General features: G+C 35.0%; 1 protein-coding gene across 1 annotated transcript in view; it reads left to right on the plus strand.

The window, feature by feature from the left end:
- Positions 1 to 325: 325 nt before the first annotated feature.
- Positions 326 to 12,496, plus strand: part of LOC135222957 (uncharacterized) — a 172,293-nt gene continuing 160,122 nt past the window's right edge. Inside the window, exon 1 of the mRNA XM_064261423.1 lies at positions 326 to 693. The gene's annotated coding sequence lies outside the window, so the exon portion shown is untranslated. The remainder of the gene's footprint in view (positions 694 to 12,496) is intronic.

Genomic DNA, 12,496 nt, shown 5'->3' on the forward strand with positions numbered 1-12,496 from the left:
GTGTGTTAATTTGTCTTACTTCGGGTGCTAATTTTATCTGTGAAGTGGACGAGTGTACCCTACCGATAGAAAAGCCTCCAAAAATAAACAAAAAGGAAATGGTGTTGAACAGTCCTGTAGTATCATTCATTTCGTAATTTTGTATGCGGCAACGAACACAAATTATCGGATAGAAGCCCCAGCAGGCTCAACGATGACTGAATGCATAGGAAATACTTAAGTAATCAGATAAAAAGCACAAGAGTGGTATCTTGGCGTAAGTTTATTGGCACGTGGCAACCGTAACAGGTAAGACATGTGGTGCTGAGAAAACGGAACGTATCCAGCTAACCCACTAGACTGACACCGATACGAAGTCAGTATGGCGGATGCCTTCGTTGACAGAGTGCGCAGGACAGAGCGGATTTTGTGCGTAACATGTGGTATACTTATCTTACCTGACGTCGGTTTGAGCCGTTGAATTGTTTTTGCGTTGATTTATGAAAATGTTTTGATGAAACTGGGTTGTATGGCACTGTAAAGCCAACATGAAGTGGACGCGCTCCTAGCTTTCTGTTAAATAGAGGAAATATAACTAAACTAAACCTGGATTAAGCCTATTAAATGTCAATGGTTATAGTGTTGTAAACTGTGGTGGTTAATTAATTTTCAAAGCTCTGGATATTTTACAATTTAACTAGATAACACTTCACGGTAAGTTAATGATTCAGTTCATATCACAATTTTTTCAATGTTACACAATTATTAAATGCTTACACCCAAAAGCCCTGAGAGAGAGAGAGAGAGAGAGAGAGAGAGAGAGAGAGAGAGAGAGAGAGAGAGAGAGAGAGAGAATTTAACCTGATGTCTTACGAGCCTTAAATCATGCCATCTCATTACCATAGTCAAGGTCACTCATTACCAATATTTCTTAGTCCTGGTTTGTCTCATGTCATAATGTTCTTAGTGAAAGAGATGAGATAGACGATGCTCAGTTTGAGTTTTAAAGATTTGGAGAATGAAGTGGCCAAAGTCAGTTAATTTTTAAGTAAAATTTCGTTTCTTTAGGCTCAAGAAATTTATACGGAGCTGGTGGGTTATAAGGAACGCCAGAGAGAGATTTATAACGTATTGCGTTATGGTCTTAATAAATGATATAATAGGAAAAAAATGTAAATTAGTGAATACTTACCCCATTAAAAATGGGCTCGTTGTAAGTCAACATTCGAGAATTCGGTCTGAAATGCTTAGGCCTAGGCTTCCTGTAGTTTCTGTAGGGATTAGAACGTTTTGGATGATTTTTTTTTCGCAAAGAAAACCCCTCATTATTTTAAATAACCGTAGGAATAACAGCCCTCCATTGTATGTACTACCAATAATGTACTTTCCGCGTGTCGAAATCACGATTTCTTGGGTGACAGTAACGCAAAAAAATAGTGAAACAACGGATTCTCAGATTATAGTACTAACAATTATCAACAGGCAAACATCACAACAGAGATTATGCTTATTAGTAGTGCTTAGCCTAACCGGGCCTATACCTAACTTGTTCCAATAGCAAATTGTTCAGGTAATGCATTACGTGGTGGAAGGTTCCACCCACTACACACCCCATCCATGGCATTTGGAATAATAGTTGGTGGTATACTTCAGGGCTCTGGTGAACGTACAAACTAGGTAACTCGGGGTCGGGGAGAGGAGAGGTGTTTTGGGGGCGGGGTGGGTGCTATCTCACTATAATTAGGACAGCGAGAGAGAAACATGCCGATTACCAGTTTGTGCTCAAAAGAGCACCCGGGATATTGACCTGCCTCTACCCCGGCAAGGAAAAACCACCTGGAAACATTTTAAATAAAGACTTGCATTGCAAAATAACTTATTCCGAGAGGTAACTGTGTTTTAAGTTTCAAACTAGCCTTAAGTGTGATTCATCTAAGTATGGTGATCGATGCGTGCATTCCAAGTGAAAGTGAATGTGCGTCAGGCGGGAAGTTGCTGAAAAACGCAAATTTCAGGAACTTCAGCCCGACGTGCATGATGGGAGTACAAGCATGTTATACATTTATCAGAAATACAGGCAATGTCTTGAACTCTTGCAAATGTCAGTTGTTTGCTAAACCTCTGTTCTTGAAAATCTGTATTACTGTTGAGTCAGGATAGATTTGCTTTAAAGTAGTCATTTTGGCTAAATGATTAGAGCACATTAATACGAGTGATTACACACACACACACACACACACACACATATATATATATATATATATATATATATATATATATATATATATATATATATATATATATATATATATATATATATATATATATATATGTGTGTGTGTGTGTGTGTGTATTATATATATATATATATATATATATATATATATATATATATATATATATATATATATTATATGAAATACATTTAAACTGAGGTCATATTCTTGCAAATGTTATCATTTTACAAAATGAGTATGTTTTTAAGTTTGCAATACATAAGTAAAGCAAATAACTGTCAGCTAGAAGTCTTAACATGGAGAAATGCTGTGGAACATGACTCAAAACTATCAGACAGAAAGAGTCACCGACTAGGTTAGTTAGGAAAACGTTCATAATGTAAAAGGAATCAACTAAATACACGAGAACCGTTTTTAGCAACCTAGTACTAAATGCTGACGCTCAATAACAGAGCTCACAGGTTAGATTTTTTTTTTTTTGTCGCCGCCCAGTTTTCCCGCCCGTCACTTATAACAGTGACGTTCGTTACAGTTGAGAAAATGATAACATTTTCAAACGTGCATATTGAATTAGCTGGATATGAGATAGTATTACAGAAATTATGATGTTAGTAACTTTACTCGTCGAATAGGGAAAACTTGTTGAAAACACGCATGACTATATAGGTTGGTCTTCGAAACGAGCGAACGTCACAGAAGTGACCACATGAAAGAACAATTGTGTTCATGTCCATACATATATCCATACATAACTATGTACACCCCCACACATACATATGCATATATACGTGTTTGTGTGTGTATCGCCTACAAGTTAAACAATGAGAGTTGGCCTATCTGTTGTATACAATACACCTCATCATGCTCTAGGCATATACAGTTTTCATCGGAAAACACCTTGATACGTAATGTATAACACAAAGTATATAGAATAAAGGGGACTCCCTTATTTTATATACCTTGGAATAACAAAACAAGCACACATTTTACGTACCTGGCCGGTTAAGAAGTTCTTAGGAAGCCCAGGAGAATTTCCAGCAGGCCCATTAAATACTCCGCAGGACTGAAGTGGCTTATTAAGTTGGACAGCTGCAGAGTCATCTAAGGATGGATGAGAGAAACGGAGCCCCAGAGAGTGGTTTCTTGAGAAGGAAATGGTATACAAATTAAACTGCAAGGCGTTGAAAATCAGTCTTTGACTATAATGATAAAAAGTATTGCTAGCAATTTCAAGTAACTTTTTTTTATGGCAACAGCGAAGACTTAAAGTTCATTCGTATAATAAGAGAAAGTATATAGAGAAATAGGTATGTATTGCGTAAATCCTTTAAAAACATTTATTCTATTTTTACACGCAGTTACTTGGAATTTTAGTATATACAGATATACTATATGTATGTGAAATGAGTATGTATATACCGTGTATAGGTATGGGTATATGTATGTATTTACATTGTAAATTAAAGTATGTTGAGCTATAAAATATATAACTATTTATTTATTCTGTACATAAATTACATATATTGTATATGTATTGTATTGTAAAATGACCTTTAAAGTGTATTTTTTTTAATGAAAGAGAAAAATGGTCATAACGATAGGTAGTTTATGGCAAATATAGTACTAGTGAAGTTCATGGGACGCAGTTTGTTTGTAGTGAAGTATTGTAGAAATAGATGTATCTTTGAACTGGGGTTCTTGAGATGAGGGTGAAGTAGATGGAATGAAATGATGACAATAGATAACAGTGAACATAGACGAAGGAAGAGAGAAGACTGTCAAGCTTGGAGGATTTTGAGGTGTGGCAATAAGTAAGAAGTAGAAGACTAGAAGTGGAGCATGACCAACCATTCATCCGTTTTGTTGGTGAAGGAGATGCTCTCTCTCTCTCTCTCTCTCTCTCTCTCTCTCTCTCTCTCTCTCTCTCTCTCTCTCTCAATTTTTATTTTTATTTTATCCAAGATATCATTTTCTCTATTAAGGTCATTATTTTAATCGTGTTGTGTAGTATTTTCATATATTGAGTGAACGATAAACTGCTATCTTCTGACAAGTTTTTTTAATTTTGCTTCAGATACTGAACAAAAAAGAAGTGTTCTTTTATTTTCTGAGAATTTTTTATTTGAAAAAGTGACAGCCATGATTCGTAGGATTTTTATTTATTTATTTTTTAGAACAAAAGTAACCCAATCATTTTCTACATGCGTCCACACAACAGCGTTAGCAACTTTAAGTGCAGCCCTGTTTAAATGAGAGAGAGAGAGAGAGAGAGAGAGAGAGAGAGTTTGGATATAGAAACAGCTTACGCGAATGCGCGATTCTCTTACAGTTTCAGCAGTTCTCCGATTCTACGTACGTCAACTCTTTTATCATGAGCACGAAGTATGCCAGGAATTCCGTTGGCAAATAGTTTCGATGTTTGCACTGGTGCAATCACAATTTGCTCTTAGGCGAGTTATATTTACTGGGGCCAGTATACAATCAGAGTTTCGTCCACTAGAAAGTTTTGAATAGATTCTTTATTGTTGTGGATTGGTAACTGTCTTTGGGAATTATTTAGACGCACCGAACAGCATATTTGACCGTGAAAATTGCCTAGAATACTTATGGCTACCAATCTATTTTCACCTTATCCATGCTTGTAATTTTGTTTGTTCTTCCTGTAGGTCATTTCCCTCGCTATGTTCCAGAAGGTTGTGTATGATTAAGTAAATAGACGATTTTTTGTTGTTAATGAGTATAAAAAGAAAAAAAATAGGCTTCAGCTTCTTTGAATACGCCATTTCCAACAAGCTATTCCCTTAGGTAACAGTGACCATAGTAGGTATGACGTCAGCCAGATAATTCCCATCAGTCAGTGAGTTTTAATGTTTTCTTTATATTTAATGATTTGTTGGGTTTTTGTACACACACACACAAACACACGTTTCAAAAACTTAGTTGAGCTGGTTTTCGGTACCTTGGCTTCATACAAGATACGTTTAAACCTCTAATAGGCAAAATATTCTGTTTGGAATCGAAACTCTAAAGATTATATAGGTCACGTCGTCTTTTAAAATTCTTGTTCGCCGTATTCGTTTTTCACGAAAGAATTGTCTTTGTTACTAACTCACTCTCGCTAAAGACCAAAGTTTCTGTATCGTAAAGATTTGCAATAGCAAAGGACGCCACTGCCTTGTATTTTGACAGTTACTGAATTAGAGGTTATTGCCATGTCTGGCTTTAATAATTTAGGAGACAAAAGTAGTAACATTTTGGCAAAATGTATCTCTGTGGTTCTGAATGAAATGCAACTTTTCTCGATAGTTTAATGTGCGATTTTGTTGGCGTGTTTTTGTCATCCGTGGTCATTCTGACGAATATAACTCAGTTTTTAGTTTTTTATTGTTTTATTTAAATATCATTCATTCCCTGACAAATGCAGGGCAGGATTTTACAGGTGTCAACTCAAACTGTGATGTGAACTATAACTTGTGTGAGTTCTTTTTTCCTATATTTAGAAATATCTGTAAATTGTAAATAAAAAAACTATTTCTATTTCCAAGAATATGGACATATTACAGCGCAAGCTCTGTATCGCTAGTCTCGATCAGTATTTCCTTTTACGTTCTGTTACGTTTTACAAATGGACACCATATTCTTTGGGAGCCTGAATTACAAGTCAGTAGTCCCTGTGGGCTTATTCCATGTGAATAGGGTTCATCTTCGGGGTAATGATAATAGCATACTATTTAAGCTTTTATGTATAGAAACACGATTTTGTAACAAAACATCTAAGTATCAGCACCTAATGCATAGATTTTCTTACGACTCAGTGAAATAATGTAACCTATCGTACACTCATTAGTATATGTGTTGTTTTGCAGTCGTAATATATTGATATATGAAGGTGTGCTTGGTGGGTATACCAATATCCACTGATATAGTCACCAATAGCAAGCTGTATTGTTATACACCGCTATGTCATGTTTGCTATTAACCTATTTCCTTGTTGTTTAGATTTTCTGTTTGGTATCACAGTTATTGATTTCGATCTTTGGTCAGTAACGCGTGGAAATGAACAAGTTTTAACGTTATTTATGGAAAGAACGGTATTGCTGAGTTATAGGCCTAATAATGTGGAAGGCTATGGGTAGCCAAAACTTATTAGTTTTCATAATCCACCGGTCGACTTAATAAGGAAGTTACACCTTGCCATAAAATGCAATAATTCCACACTAAGTATACGAGTGTTGTATATATTTTGAGGAACATGGCATGCGTTTGCCAATTCAGCAGTATTTATTTTTATTAATCTAAATGGGCAAACGTTTGTATGAAGCTGCTATTTCAGTGCTAGTCTTCTGCTTACACTCCATCTAGCATTTGATCTTTACTACTGTACTGCTTCTCGTTTGCAATTTGTTGCAGTTGCTTCGATAAGTTTATTTTTTATCGATAATTATGTAATTACTTCAGTCTTCACATAGTTTTAGTCTGTATGCCCAACCATGTAGTACTTCCTCTGTTATAACCCAGGTAACCTGCGTATTACCTTCAAAAAATTTGCTATTTACTCCATGCTATTTTTCATGATCTATGAGAGCTCCAGTACTCCATGAGATAGATAATTCTCCCCTTGACAAGATTTTCCGCCTAGCGTTGCCATGTTCAATGTGCACCTTAAAAGGTCTAAAAAGTCAAGTAACTCAGAAACTACTTGTATCTTGTTTAATCAGTGAACCTAGATTAACGAAATGCCATACACAAATAACAATTAAGCAGGCAAGCAGCTCACTCATCATATTTACGCACTGAGACTACGAGGGAATCCAGGCACCACAAAACAGGTGTGTTGTTACACCACCCTTACCCCCCAACCCCTTCCCCCCAAGGAGGTTGGATACCACTCCCCTACCGCCCGCTCTGCCGTCCTGTCCCATTGACATCAGCCCAGTATGAATTGTTAGGCTGATATTACAATCCCAATAATATTAAAACGTGGACTCCGTGGTGTAATAAAGAATTATTTATTCTTTTTTTTACAGCAGTTTTCATGTGATGTTGGAAGACTGCAAGATTTATTTTCATTGCATCTCCCTCTTGCAGATAACAGGAGAAGGGGATGGAATAACCTAGGCTTAGTGATTTGTGATAGAAAGAACTCATTGAAAGCACTGAAAAAATAAAACCATGCGCAAATGATATATTGTCCCTTGCCACTATCGCAAGCACTTGATTTACCTTTCCAAGTAAATGAACAAACAAACACACGCTCTATGTGACTTGTTTTAACCTTCGTTTGAAATATACAACGCTGCTCGAACGACGTATATCTGAGCTGTGTGGTTTGAGGTACCCTTTCTATGTTGAACCATATAGGTAAGCTCAGATTTCTTCAACTTTCTCTCTCTCTCTCTCTCTCTCTCTCTCTCTCTCTCGACAATTTCACCTCTTAATGTAACCTTGTTTAATGAGTAGACCGTTGGAAGCTCGTATATTTTTTTTTATCTTGGATTAGAAAAATATCAGTCATTACATAATGCGTAGGGTGTTACAAAATTTCAAAATTATATATACATGCAATATTTACAATTACTATTGGTTAGAAAGAATTAGAAGTTAAAATCAATGTACTCTTTGCTAAGTAGATTTTCAATTTTATCTTTAAATAAATTTCTTAACAACCACCTGACATAAGTTAGTTTACTTTTTGTTCAACTGTTTTGCGTTCTGCCAGTTTATATTTCAGCGACTGAAATATAATAATAATCAGCAGCCATGTTTGTATCGGCGGAACGATAGAGGTTTTGGCCGGAAACAGTACTACCGATGGTAGTGATAACATTACAATTTTTGAAAAGTGCCGTCAATAGCTAACGGTACTTTTTTCCAATAACTGATTAGAACGCCCTCCTGAGTGTTGGGGGCGGGAGGGAGCGGAATTTGAGAAGGAAGAGGAATGATGCTTCCTCCTTTGCTAGTCCTCCTTCATCCTACTACTACTACTTTAGCCACCCCCCTCCCCTCACGGTCTAGGTATAATACTATACCTAGACCGTGCCTCCCCCCAGCCATATCGTATGAAGATGAATTTAACAATTAATTTTCATAGTCTGTGAAGGTAAAAGCTGAACAAAATGGATACGGAAAAAGTTTATAGGTAAGCTATCGCACGAAAAACAATGGGATAGTACCAGTTTTAACGGCTATAAAAAAATACACGAGTTTTTAAACATACACATAATTTAAAAGGAATTCGGTAAATCCTGACAAATCAGTTTTCGTGATGAACGTAAGAAACATGATATATAAATTTATAGAGTATCCTTGGAAATTTAGATATTCGTAAGCAGAGAGAGAGAGCATTACTTTTATCTTCCCACAATTCACACCATATTTATTGGAGAAATATGTACATTAAGATCTCCTTATTAGGCAGAAAGGCTGATATTCAATCAGGGTACGTTTTAATCGAGAAGCTTCTCAAATGGCTTCCATTAATAGTGTGCAGTGATGTATAGCGATCGCTATTCTATGCGAGTTTGTATTCAGCAAGATCTAGATCTTGGTATTCAGCGCGCGAACACTCTTATACAAAAGCTTCCGCGCAAGCAGAAAAGTGGGGTTACATTATTGCTTCAGACTATATACTTTTATCGTTTGTATTGCACTTGCGGGGAAGAATAGCCTATCTGTAGTCAATTGCTGCTATTTATCAGTGTTTTTAAGTATATTTGTATGTACACACACACACACACATATATATACTATATATATATATATATATATATATATATATATATATATATATATATATATATATACATATATATATATATATATATATATATATATATATATATATATATATATATATACATATCACTTAGTACCGCATTCGTTCAACCCTGGGAATAACTTGCTCTCAAGGTTATTTAAAATTAACAAGCGTAGCCCTACTATCTAGCCCAACCAGGAAGATGCACCTATTAATGATAATTCCCCTTGAGTGTAAGTTATTCCCTGAGGTAGAGTGAATTCGATATTAAGTGATATTTGTTGGTTGATGTATGAAAAAATAATTTGAGTAAAAGTGTCATCGCCCAATACTTTTTAAGAATTGTTTGAAAGCCTTCTTCAAGTGTCAAAGACCAAAACTTTATTCCTAAACGTTGAAATTTCTCATCAAAATGTACCACCAGTCATCGGCGTTACCGCTGAAGAAACGGCTCAAAAGGTATTGATCGGTACCTCTGGCGGAACTAACCTACATAAGTACCATCGGCACCGATAGCGGTACTAGGTAAGCACCGCCGATAGTATTACAGGTATGCCGCGGTAATCTACCGTAGTTGCGGTAGTTAAACGGATCAGAGTACACCGCTGATGATTTCTGATGTGTGAACTAAATGACGTTGGAATGACTTGAAGTTTTCTTCTTCTTCTTCTTCCATAGAGGGTTTCAGAAGTCAGTCTCTGTCATTTATTTGTTAGTTTGCCGTTTTAGAGTTACTGAAGACCTGTCATAGATGCTTGTAAAATGACATGGATACTGTTAATGTCACTTTCCTGCATTTGAAGATATAAATATTATCAATCCCACTATACTGCATTTGAATATGTAAAGATAGTTAATCTCATTATACAGCATTTGAAGATGTAAAGACAGTAAATCTCATTATACTGCATTTGAAAATGTAAAGACGGTTAATCTCATTATACAGCATTTGAACGTGTAAAGACGGTTAATCTCATTATACTGCTTTTGAAGATGTAAAGATGGTTAATCTCATTATACAGCATTTGAACATGTAAAGACGGTTAATCTCATTATACTGCTTTTGAAGATGTAAAGATTGTTAATCTCATTATACAGCATTTGAAGATGTAAAGACGGTTAATCTCATTATACAGCATTTGAAGATGTAAAGACGGTCAATCTCTATACTGCATTTGAAGATGTAAAGACCATAAATTCCACTGTAATGCTTTTGCAGATGTATATACTATTAATTCCACTGTACTGCATTGGAAGATGTATTTGAAGCCCGGTAATCATTTTTAAGTCTGACATTTCATTAAATGTGATTTTAGTTTTTTTGTGTGTGGGTTTATTTTCACTTGAGGTGTCCGGCCTTTATGAAATCTTCCCCTAACATCTTATGATTAATTTTGCTTGTTTTTTTAAACATATTCAAGTGGTATATAATAAGATTTAACGGTGATATGCATAATTAAATAGTAGGCTTTTATTTCTAGAGACTTGCTGATGTTTTTATGTTGCTTTTATTAGTATCAGCACGTTATTATATGGCCACTAATGGTTTCTTGGGTATATTGATAACCTTAGGAAGCCTAGCCTCGTTCCATAATTATCTCTGATTTTGTCTAATTCTCTCTCTCCTCTCTCTCTCTCTCTGCTCCTCCTGCTCCTCCTCCTCCCCCCCCCCCCCCCCCCCCCCCCTCTCTCTCTCTCTCTCTCTCTCTCTCTCTCTCTCTCTCTCCTCCTCCTCCTCCTCCTCCTCCCCTCCTCCTCCCCGTTCCGTTTTCCCTTCCTCTTCCGTTTCTCTCCTCTCTCTCGCTCTCTCTAACGCCTATCAGTGACACCTTGCCGTGCGCTATAATATACTCCTATCACCCGCCTCTCCCTAGCCCCACACAATTGGATTCGGCGCAATTTCCGATTCCTTTGTCATTTAAATGATCTGTCACGACAGTGCGCCTGTACGTTTCCATGCTTGCCTCTGTCACGAAGTCATTCCCTCGCCCTTCCCCTGTCGATATTATGACTCCCTCCACCCCCTCCCCCTCCGAAAATCATCTTTGGAAATCTACTTTCTCTCCGCTTACCATCTTCGTAATGGATTTTGCTTCTGGGCCGAGTATAGATTTCGTCGGGGTGTGAGATGTTCCCGCAGTTTTGTGATGTCATCCGAATTGTAGTAAGATTAGTACTACTTTAGGTAGCTTTTCTTCCTGAATTATTTTTATTCTTTTCTTTTTTCATCTTGAAAACCGGTACTTCATTGACTTTGATAACATTATTATTATTATTATTATTATTATTATTATTATTATTATTATTATTATTATTATTATTGAAAAGGAAACCCACAAAATCACTGTGTGAACGTGTTTACTTCTAAGTGTTTACTTAATTAAATTAAATGTAAATACTTGGAAGTAAACACGTTACACAGTGATTTTGTGGGTTTCCTTTTCAATCTTCAGAGGAAAACTGAAAGTAGTTTTTGTTTGGTTCAATCATCATTATTATTATTATTATTATTATTATTATTATTATTATTATTATTATATTGCCGAAGAAATTCGCAATGGTGTAACTATATATATTATATATATATATATATATATATATATATATATATATATATATATATATATATATATATATATATATAAGTAGTATATATATGACATTTACACCATTATGGATTTCTTCACCATCTTAGTGACTCATGCTATTATTATTATTATTATTATTATTATTATATTATTATTATTATTATTATTATTATTATTATTATTATTATTATTATTATTATTCAGAAGATGATACCTATTCATATGGAACAGGCCCACGGGGGGCTATTGACTTAAATTCCTAATCTCCGAAGAATAAGGAACAGAAGGTAACAGGAAGTACAGACAGCAGAGACCAGTGAGTAGAAAAAATAAATTACATTAATAGACAAATCAATAAAAATGTAAGTGCGCGATACAATACAAGAAAAATTGCTTCAAGGGATTTATCGATATTTATTATCTCAATTTAGTGTCGCGATGATTCGGAAGAAATTCCATTCGAGATATTATTACTTTTGATTGTTCAGCTTTCTTTATTTGTCATATCTCGGACGAGTTTTAGATTCTATTTTCAGGGCTTAAGCTATTATTCATTTTGTTTCTCATGACATTTTTTATTTTCTATTTTCCTGGTTTAAATTTTTTATATTTATTTTGTTTCTTATAACTTTTTATTTTCTGATTATCGGGATTATGTTATTATTCGTTTTGTTTTCCATGACATTTTTTTTTTATTTTCTGTTTTCTCTGTTTAAATTTTTTTTTTATTTATTTTGTTTCTTATAACTTTTTCATTCCTGTTTTTCGGGCTTTCGTTATTATTAATTTTGTTTCTTATGAATTTTTTGAAATTCTATTTTACCGGTTTAAATTTTTATATTTACTTTTGTTTTTTATAACTTTTTTTTCTGTTTATTGGGTTTACGTTATTATTCCTTTTGTTTCTTATGACGTTGTTTTTTTTCTATTTT

The sequence above is a fragment of the Macrobrachium nipponense genome, chromosome 8 (genome assembly GCF_015104395.2).
Source record: "Macrobrachium nipponense isolate FS-2020 chromosome 8, ASM1510439v2, whole genome shotgun sequence".
NCBI classification, from domain to species: Eukaryota; Metazoa; Arthropoda; class Malacostraca; order Decapoda; family Palaemonidae; genus Macrobrachium; species Macrobrachium nipponense.